General features: G+C 38.4%; 1 non-coding gene across 1 annotated transcript; it reads right to left on the reverse strand.

Moving 5' to 3' along the window:
• Window positions 1-85: 85 nt before the first annotated feature.
• LOC119586772 lies at window positions 86-285 on the reverse strand. The gene has a single exon (XR_005229966.1). It is a non-coding gene; the product is annotated as a U2 spliceosomal RNA (small nuclear RNA).
• Window positions 286-544: the final 259 nt, after the last annotated feature.

The raw sequence follows: 544 nt of genomic DNA on the forward strand, positions 1-544 counted from the left end.
TACCCAATCTGTTAAGAAAAGGGGAGAGTCTTTAATGGTTGTTATTACTTGCAAACAAAATATAATTAGATGATATCCTACCCGGAGGGAGTGGACCAATCCCGGAGGTACTGCAATACCGGGCCGATACCGCGGCAAAGGTGGAGAAGCCCTAGCACTTCGACATGTTCCAAAAAATCATTTAATATCGTAGATCCCAACATGGGACGTATCAGATATTAAGCTGATTTTAAGAACAGATACTTACACTTTTGATCACTAGCGAAAAGGCCAGGAGGAAGCGATAATGAAACAAGGTTTGTGTGCGTGTCCGAGAAAATGTTGTTCTGAAAAAAAAAAAAAAGACTTGTAGTGATACTTATTTATAGATATAAGGATAGTTAAGCGAGCATGACATTGGAAAGTTATTGAAATCTGGATTGGGCATACTGAAAAGTTTCCTGTATGGAAATTCCCAGAAACTATTGCGGGGATTTACAAGGATAAACTTTATCGGACAAATACTTGTAGCTTCTTAGCCAACTATCACAAAACCTCTTTGATT

Source organism: Penaeus monodon, chromosome 21 (assembly GCF_015228065.2).
Source record: "Penaeus monodon isolate SGIC_2016 chromosome 21, NSTDA_Pmon_1, whole genome shotgun sequence".
NCBI classification, from domain to species: Eukaryota; Metazoa; Arthropoda; class Malacostraca; order Decapoda; family Penaeidae; genus Penaeus; species Penaeus monodon.